At 49.5% G+C, this 15,398-nt stretch overlaps 1 protein-coding gene across 6 annotated transcripts in view; it reads left to right on the top strand.

Annotated features, from left to right (window-relative positions):
* The window catches only part of NOL4L (nucleolar protein 4 like), a 145,807-nt gene that overhangs the window by 83,034 nt on the left and 47,375 nt on the right, over window positions 1-15,398 (top strand). The window contains exon 1 of one of the 6 annotated variants that reach the window (XM_033153881.1): window positions 917-1,032. The exons of 3 other annotated variants lie outside the window; for them this stretch is intronic. The gene's annotated coding sequence lies outside the window, so the exon portion shown is untranslated. Of the gene's footprint in view, window positions 1-916; window positions 1,033-1,920; window positions 1,985-2,533; window positions 2,776-15,398 lie in introns of those variants that run through there. 2 more of the 6 variants (XM_033153883.1, XM_033153882.1) reach the window with 2 other exon arrangements.

Raw genomic sequence — 15,398 nt, 5'->3', positions numbered from 1 at the left:
GTTGTGTTTAGGCCAGGAGAGGCCGGGGTCATGCCCTTCAGTGGCTTCCCCTAGCTTAGACATTCAAATACCTATGCAGTTATCAGCAGCCTTAAGCAAACAACTACCACACATCCTAACAGGTCAAAGCAGAGAAACACCTTCAACATACATGTGGCAAAAGATCTGGTCCCATGGAACATAATTCATTGGAAGCTCTCGCTGAAATAATGAGAGCTGTCATTCTCCACTTTGCATGGTGGATTGTGTCCCCTTGTTGAGTAATGCTATTTGGATTTCCTGCCGCAGGCACCAAACTGCCTTGGGCTGGCCTATGAACCCCAATGAGACTTGCTCCCAAGTAAGCAAGAACTTGAACGTGGGTAGTCCCCCGAAAAGTGCCACGGGCTGGTGTGTGTCTGCGCCAGCGCCCCGTGTGAATAACCTGCCGGGAGCGCCCCTCTTCCTTGCAGGGCACATCCAGCCCTGCCTTTCCTGCAGGATGCCTCGTACCTGCCTTCCATCATCCTTCCCGGCAAAGAGTCCAGGCCGCTCTTTAGAAAATGGACGGGCTCCTCTCCCTCCCTCCCTCTCTGCCTCCTCCTCTCCTCTCCTCTCCTCGTGCGTTTCCCCCCGTTTCTTTCTCTCCACCCTCCGGCGGCACAACACAGCGTCTGCCTCTGGCTTTCGCCTCCTTGCGCGCACGGTGTGTGTGCATATGTGTCTCCGACAGGGCGTGCGCCGCCTCCTCCGCCTCCTGGTCTCTCCCCACCCTCCCGGGATGCGTGTAGGAGGCTCAGGCTGCCTGTGTCCCCCCTCCCCCAGTCCTCTCTTCCCCGTCTCTCTCTCTCTCGCTCCCCCCTCCCCCCGATCCGGGAGTGACGCGCTCCGCAGTGCCAGCCCTCCTCTCTCCTCTCCGCTCCCCTCCCGGTGGGGCGCTCCTCCTCGGGCAGCAGCTGGCTGTCAGCCTTCCCCGGAGCGCCCCCTTCTCTCTCGTCCAGGGCTGGCGCAGGCCGGCGGCGGGCCCCAGGCGCCGCAGCGGCTCCGCAGCAGGTAGGCGATGGCTGGGGCCGGGCAAAAGCGGCGACAGGAGACGGGCCGCCCCGGCCACAGGGAACGGGAGGAGAGAGAGGGCCGTGCGTCCCCAGACGCGCCGCGCTCCGTGCGCCCTGCTACGAGCAAAAGCAGCGGGTCGGGGGGGGGGGGCAACTTGTGGGTCTTGGGACCAGCCAACCATTCCCCCACCCCGGGAGGGGGTGGTGGTCGAGTTGAACCCATACTAGCCTGGCACTGGGGGCGTGCAGAGAGAGGAAGGTGTGCGCGCCCGAGGAGGAGCGTCCGGAAAGCCCTGTCGACCCCGGGGTGTGTGCCGGCGAATTGGGCGTGCGGGTGGAAGACCCCGAGAGGTGGCCGCTCGGGGAGGGATAGGGGGCGGCGGCGGCGGGCCTGCCCTCGCTGCGCTCGCTCTCTTGTTTCACTTTCCGGCAGCCAAAGCGCTTTACACTCCCGGGCGCCTTTTTCAGGGGGCGGCCACGCGTGGGGGTGGGGAGGGGGCGTGTGGGCACGGAAGGGGCGGAGGCAAGTTTATTAGAGGGGAGCGCTGAGCAGCCTGCGACTCGAGGGGCGCGTCCTTTATTGGAGGGGGTGCGCTTTTGTTTGCTTGTCACTATAGGAATTCCTCGGGATCCTCGGATGGGGGAGTGGAGGAAGAGCAGCGACTGCGGGGTGGGGACGCGGAGAGAGGAAAGCGCTCAAGGAACGGGGAGGGGGGGTGTCCGTTTGGAGTTAGCCAACGGGCCGCATACACTCTGCGCTTGGAATGCACGGGGGGGGGATCCGTGGGGGGGGGGGTCAACGGCAAGAGGTGGAAGAAGAGTGTTCAGCGATGCCTGGCAGGGCGTGGGGGAGGGATGGGAGGCGCGTGGAGGCGGAAAGGGACAGGGGGCGTGTGAATGCCGGACTGAACTCGTGGAGGAGCATCCGCGCGCCCTGCGATTGTTGACAGGTTGCTTGGGCTCTGTGTGTACACGGAGGAGGGCAGGGGAGGACGACCTGGTGGTGGGCGGCTGGGTGGCTGCTCCGTGTACGGGTAGATACAATGGAGGACGGCCTGGGGCCCGTCTCCAGGAAGTAAGTTGCGAGGACTTTACATGGTGGGAGTGAGGGGTGTGTGCATGTGTGGATGCACACTCGGGAACTTATCCGACGAGTGTTACAAACAGTTGCTGGAGAGTTCCTTTTGTAGACGCACTCCTGTGACCTGTCCCACTGGAACGTGGGCAGCTGTGAAGTGAATGAGTTTGCAGTAACACACCGCATTTCTCCTTCTTGTGCGCGCAAGAGCAGGGCGCTGGATTTGTGCGCGCGTGTGAAAAGTAGTTACAAAGTGCTGCGTGTCGGGCAGGGCTTGCCTGACAGTTTGCTGGCGTTTTGGCCGGGGTGAGGGGCGCGGGTGGGCGGCCTCGCGCGGAATCTGCGCGCAGCAGCAGGAGAGTCAGACGCGGCGCTCGGAGTTGTGAGGCTGGTAATGCGTGGATCGGGGCCGGCGGGCCGGGGTCCCGTTGGCTCGAGGGAGGAGGGGCGGAATCTCGCCGTTTTTGAAAACTCCCTCGTGCGTTCTGATTCCAGACTGGTCCCCACGACTCCTCTACCTACCGACCCTCCTTCCCAGACAGCTACCCGAACCGAACCGCGTCGGCCTCGTCTTCCCCTCTTCAGCACCTAGAGACACCCCCCCCCTCCGAGCGGCCTCTCATTAGCGTCTCTAATGAGCCCGATGCCTGGAGAAAGGTTAAGGTTAGCGCGTCCTTCCCTTCTCGTTTCCCTTCCCTCGCTAGCATCTTCCCCTCCCCGGAAGAGCACAAAAGCGCAGAAAGAAGAAAGTGGGGAGAGGCGGCGGCGAAGGCAGATCAATGGGGAGCTCCAGACCCATCAATTCGCCCAGGGAGCTGCTTCTCCTTCTCTCCAGCATCGATTTTCCCTTTCCCACCCTAGGCGCAGGGAGAGACACCCCTCCCTTCCTAGCCTTCCCTCCATCATCTCCTTTCCACCTGGAGAATAGGAGGGGCGGGGGTCTCTCTCTCTCTCTCTCTCTCTCTCTCTCTCTCTCTCTCTGCCATGGCGCTCCTCCTCCAGCTCTTCCTCCCCTTTTGGGTGGGGGTGGGTGGATTGGACTGGAAATAGATTTCTCCCCGGAGGTAAAGCTGGGCTTTATGGGTCAATCCCTGCTTCAGGCAGCAACCTCCGGGCACCAGCTCGTTGCAAACACTCCGTCAAGATTTGCCTGCCTGAGCTTGGGGGTGGGTGGGAGAGAAGGGTTGGTGTAGAAAAGGAAGGCAAAAAGCCCCCAGCCAGACCTCTAAGGAATGAGTGTATCTGTGGGTAAGGTGAAGGCTTTTCAAAAGCAAACCTCTCAGGTGCCTTGATGTGGTATTGCTTAACAGTACTTTTCTTAATGGGAAATATTTCTGACTCTGTTTTTGCAAACCCTTTCTCAGGTCTGCTATTTACTTCCTGTGTTTTTTCTCCCCAGCTGGGTGGAGGAACAATGGAACAGGCGTCACATGCTAATAGTTTCTTGGCAGTAATGTCACTTCCCTTAATATTTGGTGGAACAGACAGTGAACTGTTGGCAGGGTATAGGTTGGGCAAAGGGGAGAGTTTGGACTTGGGATGGGAGGGGAGGGAACATTTCCATTAAGATAGGGTAGGTAACTGTCAAATACCTATTTTCCTCTTCTGCTTTAAATGAATCTTGGTAGGTTTCACTGGATCCTTTCCTCTGTACTGTAATATTGAATCCAGTGCCTATTTGAGTTCAACAAGTCCCTCATCTACAGTGCAAATACTGTTCATGTTTTATCACTCAAATAGTCATCCGGAAAATGTGCAAAGTTTTCTCCAGCAAAGTGTGCAAAGTTTTCTCATTCACTTGTTTACTCCAGAACATGTCATTTCAAGTTAGAAGACTTTTTTTTTTTAGTGCCCAGATTGAGATTTCATATTGTTTGCCAGGGCTGAAACTAAGCTTTATTTCACCTGGGTCAAAGATGCAGTTTGGCAACCCCCACACACATTTGTGTACACACACACAGCCTCAATGGTGCCCCTTATGGGGTTCACCTGGGGCAAAAAAAAAAAACCCAAACCAGTGAGCCCCCCTCCCCAAGCTACAACTCTGATTGTGCTCCCATTTTTCTGTTGAGACTGATACTGTTGAGCCCATGGCAGGGCTGGAACTTGAGCCTTGGCTAGTCCTAGACCTTGATGGATTTTCATGGCACCTGGGTGTGTAACTCCGAGGATTATATTGATAGCCTCACAATTTTTTAGATCCCCCCAAAATACTCACTTGATTATTCCCTCTTGAGAACCAAGTTTGTACAGGAAGGCATATTAAGAGGTATTTTGAGTCGCTGCCTACTATTTGTGGGATTTCCTTCCCCATGTGGCATGTCAAAACCTGAGCTACTTTGATTTGTACAGTGGTACCTCTGGTTAGTTAAGTACTTAATTCGTTCCAGAGGTCCGTTCTTAACATGAAAATGTTCTTAACCTGAAGCACCACTTTAGCTAATGGGACCTCCTGCTGCCGCTGCGCCGCCAGAGCACGATTTCTGTTCTTATCCTGAAGCAAAGTTCTTAACCTGAAGAGTTATTTCTGGGTTAGCGGAGTTCTTAACCTGAAGAGTATGTAACCTGAAGCGTATGTAACCCGAGGTACCACTGTATTGTGGCATCTTTTCGTTTAATACTGAAGAGTGCAGATAATTTGCCTGCTTTTCAACCATTTTTAAATGTTTTAATCTGTCCTGAGCTTGAGGCCTGTGAACAGGTTAGCAATTCAAATAAAATGAATCCATATTTCTTGGCTCTAATGGACTTTGGAACTGGGTGCCAGTTCTCTCCTGCTGAAGGCTAAGCAAAGCCTTCCAGCTTCAGGAAGGGCAGTTTTGAAAGCCTGTCTGACAGCCGTTTCCCCTGGCATGGCTTGTAGCCCTGTCCCCCCCTCCCCCCAGTGTTCTCTTTAAATATGCCTGGAGGCAGAAATTTGGAAACCTTTTTTCTGTAGAGTTTGCTCCTTTTTCGCTTCGAGCAGTGACATATGGAATACTTTTCATGTTTAAGTATCTGTCTCTTTCTGATCCGGAGAAGGACAGGAATTGAGGATGATAGGGAATCTAGCAAATATCAAGCATGCCAAATGAAATCTATATATTTGAATTTCCCCCCTCATATTTCAGGGAAAAATGATCATGCTTTTGTATCTATAACATGTTGAGTCAGTCCACCAGTTGGGAGTTCTCATACATCTCACCCTTGAGCTCATTCATTTAGAAAGGGTGGAATCCTGTATATACTTACCCGGGAGTAAGTCTAATTGAACTTAATAGGAATTACTTCTGAGCAGACATATCTAGAATTGCCCTGTAAGTACAATTTGGAAATAAGTTGAGTCACAATGAATATGTCTCTTTCTCAAGTAAAAGTGTTCAGGATCAAGAGGTGTTAGTCAAATTTCTTTATAATGTTTTTAAGTAATTAATCAACCGTTAATGTTAAGCTGATTACAACAATTACCTCTGTCTCAATGTAGGTGGTATTTTGAGCATATTATTCAATGAAAGTGATTATTCCTTTACAATAAATAAAAGGCATATCATGTATTGTTTTCAAAATCCTTTTAATGCATGGCTTGTATCTCCCCCCCCCCCCCCAAACGAGACTATCAGCACTGAACATTCTTTCAGGGCTGACAGCTCTGATTAAAATACATCTTCAGCTAATGTATTATAATTGATTAATCAAGTAATGCTTCCAGCTCCATTTCTTATATTTTAATGTCTTAGCTGGTACAGTGTTCCTGAGCAGATTCTCTTCTGTTAGACCCAAGAGGGGTACAGTTTCATGCAATAGATAATGATGAGAGTAGGGCTTGCTGTGAAGAGCAGCACACATTAGCCAACCTGTCAGAAAGGCTTTTGCTGCATGTGATTTGTATAGTGTAAAAGCAGGTAGCATTCTTTGTCCTTTTGTGTGGTCTTTGGGTATGGCCACTGGGCTACATTGATGATACCATCGGCTTCTAGGCTTCCAGGTGCAATATCAGCTGGTGTAACAGCCTCCAGCGCTTGCAGTTAAAAGAATTTCCCTTTCTATTGAATGCACTTTTCTGTGGACAGAAGTAGTTATGCCATGGTTAAATGTGGCTCAGTATCTTCTAGACATGCTCACAAGACTGTGTTTAATGCTTGATAGCTTGGAGAAGTGGTTGTTAATGCTCAGATGAAATATTCCTTGTGGCTGCTCACTGTCCCTACTCTGTGCTGTTCTGCCCTTGTTAATTTGTTTTTTTTAAAACAACAATAAAACGAGTACCTTACAGAAGAGGTTGGAATATATCAGGGGTCAGCAACCTTTTCCAGCTGTGGGCTGGTCCACCGTCCCTCAGAGCATGTGGTAGGCCAGACTATATTTTGAAAAAAAATAATGAATGAATTCCTATGCCCCATAAATAACTCAGAGATGCATTTTAAATAAAAGTAAAAGCACACATTCTACTCATGTAAAAACATGCTGATTCCCGGACCATCCGTGGGCTGGATTGAGAAGGCGATTGGGCCGCATCCGGCCCACGGGCCTTAGGTTGCCTACCCCTGGAATATATTATCACAACATTATCGGACTCACATCCCACCCCTCACCTCTCATGTGGTTTTCGAATAGTTTTCTAAATAATCAGATCTTACGCATGGCTGCTGATTCACCAATTTTCAGTTTCCACATCCCTTTTTCTTAAAAAAATCGGACCACCATCAGGGGCACGAATAACTTATTTTTGAAGTTTTCAACACTATATGTTGCCTTAGCCTATTTTTAGGAAAAGTGACTAATACGTTTTAGAAATGAAATGGATACACAAGAGAGCTGAGTAGTGTAATGGTTAAGAGAATCAACTGTGGACCAGGACATTCCTGGTTCAAATATTGCCTCTGACACAAACTTCCTAAGTCCAAGCACCCCTTTCCTCAACTGGACCAGTGCAATGGAGGGGAGAGTTAAATCTTCCTTCTGCATGGAAATCTCATCACATCTGCTATTACTGTTAATTTTAAAAACCAGTAAGTGGCACAGTTACAGCACAAACCTATGCATGTACACTCAGAATTAATTCCCATTAGGTACAGTGGGGCTCACTCCCAAGGGGAGGTGGGTACAGGATTACAGCCTTAGTTTCGCATCCAATTTGGACCTCGCAGTGTCAACCCACTATCTGTAATGCACAAATGATACCTGCTCACCTCAGAGATGAAGTAAACATTGCTGGATAATGCATGTGAGCTGCTTTGGAAACTGGAAAACACCATATAAATGCTCGGTATCATCATCATCATCATGTAAATAAAACCCACTTCCCAACATTCCGGGGTGACCAAGAAACAGAACCCAGGGGTACTCAGAGGTCCAGTTTGGCCATGAGGCCATTTCCCCCAAACCACATAACACCTGACCAACACTGGGTGGTGTCAGCTGATAGGCAAGGAGTAGGGTGCAGTCCTGCTGAGTCTTACTTCACCAGCTCTTTTCCTGTGAGACACATGCTAGTGAAGTAGACCCGATCAAACCTTCCTCTCATCAGCTGGTGAGTGGAGACTTTAATCCTGCTGGGAGCTGCTTCACGCACCCTGTGGGGGTCAGCCTTGACAGGTGGTTGGGACTGCTTACCTGCCAGTCACCTGGTGTCATGATGTCAGATGATTGACAGGTGGGTAGCCCCACCCACCTGTCAGTGTTGGCTCATGGGGTATGGGGGAGGTTCTCCACCCCTGATTGAAGAGGTGAGGCTGTCCAGTGAAAGGGCAGGATTGCTTCCCAATGGCTGGGGTGCAGGCAGCAGGCTTAGTCCCCTTCTCAAGTACACTCCTTTTTTATAGATTTTATAGCATCCTGCTCTTCACCATGGATGGTATCAAGGTGGAGCACACAACTATGCAAATTCATATTTTATTTTATTTTATTTAAAAAAAAACCATAGGTCACAGGTAACACGGATGCACTCGTTTTGCTAGTTACATTCTGGATAGATGAATGGCTGCTGTTCATTTCAGGGGTGGGTGGGGAATAAAAGCACAGCTGTAGTGGGGCCAGATTCTCCCCACACATGCTTTTGACAAGAGGGAGCCTTGGAGAGGGAGCAGACATCTCTCCTTTTTTTCTTCTTCTCTGAGGAAGGGGAAGTTTTCTGCCTGGTTCACCCACCAAGCCCCAGGGGTCAGCTGCAAGAAGTGGGAGAGGGAGCACCGTCCATGGGGTGGGAGGATTCCTCTCCTCCTCTGGGCTCGGAGGCCATGTTCGAAGGAGAGTGGGGGCAGCAGGAGCAGGTCTTGGAAGAACAAATCCCGGCACTGTGCTTCCCTCTGGCCATGCCAGTGCCCTTTCCATCTCGAATGCATGGACACAGCCTGACACACTTGGGGGGGGGCCTTTTGCTGGCTACAACCACAGCAAACTGTTCCAGTGTGGGGATGACACTCAGGCTCTCTGTGCATAAAGGGCAACATATATCCTGCAAAGCAAAGGGATGTGTATTTAAAAACAGAACCACGCTTCTCTTGAAAAGCATCTCTCCCCGCAGACCCCTCCCACCTCTCCCATTCAAAGGAAGCATTTTGCATCTCTGATCTTGTTCAGAGCAAAAAAACTCGAAATCCCACAGAGCGTGTCAAAGCTCTTGGCTGTACCTAAAGCAGCTCTTTGGATCTTTGCGCGAATACTTTTCGAGTGGAGGTGCAGCAGTGCGGAGAAAGCCTGAGCCCAACTTCCCTGGTGCTGCCACCCTCGCCAGTCCTGCTGACCTGTACGGGTGTAGAGGACTCTGGCAGGCCTCCACTAATGGGAAGCTCTTAGTGGGGCACGCCTCCTTCGCCTGGCAGTCTTTATAGTTTGGGAGGGCTATTGCGTTGATGGCAAAATGGGCTATAAACGGGTTGTTTGCACCCAGAAGAGAGTAGAGTGTTGTGAGGAATATTGGGGTGTGAAGGAGGAGGTGGACAGGGTGTTCCTGAGTTTGGGATCACACATAACATAAGCCCAGCCCAGGGAAATTGACCCTGGCTGTAAAAGAACCAGGTTATCGATAGCACTTGCTTCTTATGTTTACCAGACAGGGTTACATGGCGAGCTCTGAAACAAAATTGTGTCACTGAAGGTGGTTTCTGTGGGGTGCCTGTATTCCAGAGAAAAATGGAAGAGGTTCCAGTTGAAGGCTAGAAAGAAAGAAAAAGTAGAATTGAAGACTTTCTCTGTGGTCCTTCTCACTGCCAGTATCCCCTCCCTTCCCTGTTTTTTCCTGTCATCAGGGAAGCTGGAAGACTTAACAGATGTTTAAAAAAGCTCTTTTCCATGCTGAGGGGCCAGGGTGGTGGCTGGGTGTCACAGAAATGCAATGCATTGCCAGACCGGTGCCTTTTTTTCTTTTAACCAGGTGGGACATGATGGGGATATCAGTCTGGTGTGAATAGTGGAGCAGGTGGAAGGTGTGTGTGTGTGCGCGTGCCTGTCTTTGGACTCCACTCCTTTCTCTGGGTGTTGCCTTATGAACGTACCTGGCAGGGGTTTGGTTGCTCTTTCAGTAAAGGAGCTGAGTCAATATTCCGTGACCCTAATCGGTGGAACTTTACTGCAGGGTGCTCCTCTGAGCTGGGAGTGTTGGGCGGGGGAATGGGGTGGGGAGGGAGGGAGAGGAGAGGGGAGGGTGGAGGAAGGTTAGGCCAGGAGAGGCCAGGAAAGAGATTGTGCTGGCTGATTAGGGCAGCTGCTGTCGCTTTCATCCGTGTCACCCCTGGCATGGCGTGGTTGCTGAGAGGGACCTTGGTAATGGATTTGTGCTCTATTTTGTAATGAAAGTTTCATTTGTGGTTTGTTTACAAGAAAGAAGAGATTAGCAGAGAGAAAGCTCCCGAGAACTCAGGGAGGAAAGGAAAAGAGCTCTCAGGCTGAAAGAAAGTGGAGGGAGTGCTGGTTGGATTGAGTGGAGTTTGTGACTGGGGCAGCTAGGTAGAATGGGCTGATGCACATGACAGAAAACAATGCCCCCCCCCTCAAACGCCTCTCCTGGCTTCATGTTGTGGGAAACCAGATGGAATGTGTTCTTGTGAAGGAGCCCAGAACATTGGGTGCTTGGGTCACCCCGTAGTTTCAAGGGCCCCAATGACTGTGTGCAGAAGAAGAGTGTAACATGGTGCTCTGGGAAGGTTGGTCTTGTGAACTGATGAAGGTGGAATTCTCAGAACCGAAAGGGAAATCCAGCTGCTCATTTGTATTTGGGGTGGTGACGGGCATTTGCAGGCAATTTTCAGAAGGCTATAAGATTTCTGACGGGGGTGGAGAAGAGAATGTGGCACATGTTCACTTATCTGCTGTGGATGAGAGAAGGAGCAAAGGTTTAAAACAAGTTAGTAAAAAGCCATGTGTCTGGCTACCCGGGATGAGCAAGAGTGGATCTAGACAATCAGGAAGGGAAAATTCTGTTTATGGGAAGAGATCTGGTCTTTTTTATTTATTTGAAGATGATGACATGCTACTCTACTGTACAAGTGTCTAATGCAGGCATGTTTGGGCAAGTGGCTAGTAAATAAAAATAATGTCAGCTGGAAACTTTTGTGGGCTTAATTCCAAGTCTTTAAATAAAAACCTGCAGGGAGGTTGAATCTGGCAACCTATTAGGAAGTATCTTCTAAACTGCATCTGAGAGGCTGGGAAATATCAAGAGAATGTTGGTCCCTGGATCTGCCAAGGAAGGTTAAATAAAGGGTGTCCTTTCTTGGGATTTGGGGGGTGGGAGGACTGTTCCGGATAATCTGCCGAGTTCCTTCTAGGTATGCTGCTTCCTACACTTACATATTTTCTGATTTTTTCAGCTTAATGCTTCGGTACAGAAGATGCTGTTTGTATGTATCTCTGTACAGGCAAGGTAAAGCTATACTTCCCTATGTGGGAGATTCAAAGGGCGGTGGATGTATATAGCTGATGTTCTTTCAACCCCAAAATCTGCATGCGCTCTTGGCTTTATCTCACATGGGTCTCCCTGTTCACACCACACAGGCTGCTGTGATTTTGAGTCCAGCGCAGGCCACATTATATGCATGGTGGGAGCAGAATTACAAGCCTTGAAAAGGGGGGACATGCATTGCTCACCTTGTGCTTGGTTTAGTAGCAAGTCAGCAATGCAGGGAGTTGCTGTTTGGCTGTGCCATCATTAACAAAAGCTGCCAGGAGATGCTGCTGACATTGGGACCTGTCTGGCAGGGCCTCTTATCACAGGAATCCATGTGGCATAAAGAGGACAGAGATGGCAATTGTGGCTGGCACAGGAAGGGCTTCACAGGGAATCCTCCCAGTGTGGGCTCTTACTGGTTATGACAAGGCACCCTGGTGAGATTCTTGGCAAATGCAGAGCTTAGCTGGTAATGACAGGCTGCTTGCGAAAACAACGAAGAAGCTTACTGGTTTTGGTGGCTCGTTTCTCAGCTGTGCAACATTTCCTGGGAGCTTTGGATGCCTTTGCTGCTTGGGCTGGCTGTCAGTAGTCTGGCTAAAATGAATTGTGGGGTGGGTCTAGCAAAGGATGCATATTAGACTTGTATTCCATTACACTTTCCCCCCTTAAGTGTATGCCTTTACCTGCTACAAGCCCTCGGTTTGGGTAGACTAAAAATGTGGCATGAATGAATAAAGAATAAGTGTTTACACATATACCAAAGCTGAATGGGGAAATGAATATTTGAAATGTCTTATATTGAAGCGGGCTACTGCTGCATCTAGCCCTGTGCTGCTTCCTCTGATGGGTAGCTCCTCGCCAGAGTCGGGGATTGGACCTCCATGTAAAGTGAGCCCTGCCGTATTCGCAAAAGAGGGCACCAAATCTAGAGAGAAGGCAAGTCTCGGCAAATTGCAAATGTGTGCTGAACAGAGGAAGGAGCAGGATAACTCTGGTGTCAAGCGAGAGGGAAAGTAAACTTGGCTGCAGACTACGCTACCTGATTTGTGCAAACTAGCTTGTCTGTATGTCAGGAAGGGCCACAGAAACGGTTGATGAAAAGTTAGTGAGTCAGCATAGTGATGCTGCTGCCAAGGAAGCCACCTCTGAACTGGGTTACTTTAAGAAATAAGAAAGGAAGAAGGCATGGGAGGAAGTGCGTGTTCTCTAGCCTAGTCAGCATGTGTGTAGCCTTACTGTGCTGAGCCTGGGTCACTCCAGTTATCAAGAAAGGCAAGGGAGGGGCAGGCAGTAATCCAAAGCGGAGCGAGAGAAACCATTTGGAAGCATTGAGAATAGGTTGGGGTGGGGCGAACACATACACACAACAGGTGGTAATGGGTTCACTTAGTTTGGAAATGACTGCAGCCTGTTCCCATAATACGTTTCTGCATGGGATATGCAGACTTTTAGCTGCGCCACCACATATTGAGTTTTTCCTGTGGGTGCCAACAATACAACTTGAAGTGGGCAAAAGTGGTTAGGATCCCATTGCCACCTGGGATAAGTTCATGGCCTCAGAATTTTACGTGACATGATTTGTGTGTGCAGTAGCAAGGCTGAAGGGGCTCAACGTAGCCAAAGGATGCAGTTGCTGTGTGTAGAAAGGGTTGTGAGACTGGGTCCAGTGGGCGGAGGGGCTGTCACTGAGGATAAACATTTGATTGTTCTCCTTTTCTCCTGTGGATAAGATGAGAACTCTTTGGCATAAACTGCAATGGAAAATATTTAATCTGTATGTTAGGAAAACTCTCTAGCTGCCAGATTGGTGGTTGCCTTGAGGCACGGTGGTGTCTCTCTCACTTGGAGGCCTCTAAGAGCAGGTTGCATAAGTTCAAGTCCCTGGGACAGGGCTCTGTTTCTGTGATGTTATTGAGGAGACAGGGTGACCAAGCTGTGACATATGTTCCTCGACAGACTGAGAGGCACTGCACAGGCCCCTGGGATTCTTCCAGTTTGTGAAGTTTAACCCCCCAGCTGGACTTTTAGCATGTCTTTGCATGGTTGTGAAGACCTGGAATTCCCAGGACACATCTGCACCCAATCTTCATTTGCGCTTATGAGGCACATCTTATGAGTCTGTGGTCCACACTCTGGACAAACTACACAACTTGAGCCCAGGCTAGTCTCTGCGCATCTGCTTGACCACAAGTGTGGACTGTACACTCTTCCTGGTGGAGTAATTGCGTGGGATGTCTTGTAAGATATTGTTCTTCCTTTTTGGGGATACTGATACAGGGACCAAATTGGGGAATTGCGAAGTCTCCTGTTCAAATCTTTCCTCGATCGTGAACGTATTTGGAAGATGCTTTTTCTCAGCCTGAGCTCTCTGCATATTCAGCATGGGGATAAGAACTGACGTCCCATTTAGAATCACTATAAGGATTAAAACAAGACAGTATATTTGAAGTCTGCAGAGCACTCAAAAGTGCTATATAAATGTCATGTAGTGATTTGAGTGTTCCCGTGCTTGTGGAGCTGCAGCCCCATGCGCAAGAGAGAGAGAGAGAGGTATCAGCAGGCATTGTGTCAAAACAACAAGAATGAATTACAGAAAACTGTTAGCAGAGAACATTTATCATAATCTGACAATTGCCTGGGGAAGAGAGATTTTTACTTGGTGTTGAAAAGTTGTTAATAATGACTCCCCCAGCAAGGTCCACCTTGCTGGGGGAGCATTCCACAAGTGGAGAGCCACAACTGAAAAGGCCCCTTCCCTCACCTTCTGAACCTCCCTCAAAACAGGCAAGCCTGCAATTTTGTCTAGAGGTATTGCACCCCTGTTTCAGGTTGAGGTTGGACTGAATGAAGCAGAGAGTAGCTTACAAAAAACCTGCTGTGCAGTTTGTTGTTTTTATCCCTGTATTGCGGGCTGAGAGAGTCATGTATAGCAACCCTAATATATATATACTTTCCAGGGAGGTGGGAAGAGTCCTTAAAAATGTGAAAGGAAAGAAACCCAGACAAAACAGCTTGAATGGAAGAGCAATTAGTGCTGTAAAGTTCACTGTTATGCCCCTATTGCAGGTTGGAAGGCAGTGCAGAGGGGCAGGGAGGGAGACGGAGAGTAGCTTACAGGAGCAATGTAGACTCCTGTTAATATTGCAGGGTAAAGGAGGACTACTTGAACTGCTTCCTCCCAGGCCAGAGCAAACACTTAATTGCTTGGAGAAGCCATTTACTTGCATGCAGTCTGCACTTCTTAAATGTTAAAATTTGAAAAAATAAACACCTAAAAGTTGTTTGTGAAGCTAGATCTGTCAGAGTAGAGATGCTTTTCTTTGATGCTAAGGCCCAGGTAACACTCCCCTTCCCCCCAAGATACACTGTAACATTTTCCTGCAGGGAAGAATGTGTGTGTGTGTGTGTGTGTGTGTGTGTGTGTGTGTGCGCGCGCACACAAATTGCTTGAAACACAGAAATGCTATCCAAATGGTTTATGATTGACTATGATCAGTAGGAACTCCTGTGCAGTCAGAGCCATAGGAGAAACTTTTGGACGAATCTGCTCTCCACACCCCCACTAACTTGGACAATCTGGAGTGACTTGGTAGATAAGAACAGCTAAGGGCAGGGCCTGACCTAGGGGTGCATGGCCTTTTGCTAATGGCATTTAGCTTCCCACTTGGGGTACATCAGCAGTGGGGAACCTGTGGCCTCCCACAGCCACTGTAGCCAGAGGATGATTATTCTGGCTGGCATCCGTTTGTCTCAGGAGACAATGGAGAAGTGCACCTTTGGGGATGAAGTCAAACTGTTGGAAGGTTGCAGAGCCTTCTGCGGTAGAGACCAATAGGAGAGAGACATGTTTGGTTGCAGCAGGGGTAGATGAAGGGGTCTGGTTGTGCTGCTGTAGATGCACCATGGTGCTGCTTCTCTCTGCATCCCTCCCAGCAGTCATTCTTCCTCTGGTCACTGCTGTGGATACATGACCTGAGTATCTGTCTCCAGGCACTGCAGTCGTCTGCAAGGAATTCCCACACAGCAAGGCCGACGTTGCCAGTTTCCACTTCTCATTTGCAGGCATCTTTGTAACACCGAGTTGGTCTGCCAACGGGCCCAGTACCTGAAGCCAGCTCCCCATAGAGCATGTCCTTGGGTATCCTGCCATCTTCCATTCTGTAGATGTGACCAAGCCACTGTAGACATCGCTGAAATAGGAGTGCGAACATACTTGGATTGTGGGCATGGGAGAGCACATCTTTGTTTGAGACTCTGTCCTGCCATGCACCACCCAAAATCTTCCTGAAGCATTGAGGCATTGCTCCTTGTGGCTGTAGGTTGCCCACGACTCACTTCCACAAAGCATCACACTTGACACGCATACCTGGTAGACCTTAATCTTTGTATTGGTCATTAGCATCCCATTCTCCAATACCCT

This window comes from Lacerta agilis, chromosome 6 (assembly GCF_009819535.1).
Source record: "Lacerta agilis isolate rLacAgi1 chromosome 6, rLacAgi1.pri, whole genome shotgun sequence".
NCBI classification, from domain to species: domain Eukaryota; kingdom Metazoa; phylum Chordata; class Lepidosauria; order Squamata; family Lacertidae; genus Lacerta; species Lacerta agilis.
This window is presented reverse-complemented; position numbering and strand designations above follow the sequence as displayed.